Below are 253 nucleotides of genomic sequence, written 5' to 3'. Positions count from 1 at the left end.
ATACACAACCAACGCACTGATTAACATATGACTCTTTATAACCTTTGATTACATATTATACCAACATGAACTTACTTTTTGCAACCCAAATTAAAGGCAATTCTGTATCATCTAAATTCCATTTCGGACGTAGTTTTGACAAATACGAATCTTTAGTTGAATTTTAGATATCTCACAGCTTCCTTTAGGATTATAGCAACCAAAGGCGAATGTGGTTATTCAAGACGCCCAAACACATAACTCAGTTGTGGTC

Source organism: Penaeus monodon, chromosome 20 (assembly GCF_015228065.2).
Source record: "Penaeus monodon isolate SGIC_2016 chromosome 20, NSTDA_Pmon_1, whole genome shotgun sequence".
In the NCBI taxonomy this organism is placed as follows: domain Eukaryota; kingdom Metazoa; phylum Arthropoda; class Malacostraca; order Decapoda; family Penaeidae; genus Penaeus; species Penaeus monodon.
The sequence above is the reverse complement of the archived record's forward strand: the minus strand, read 5'-3'. Positions refer to the sequence as shown.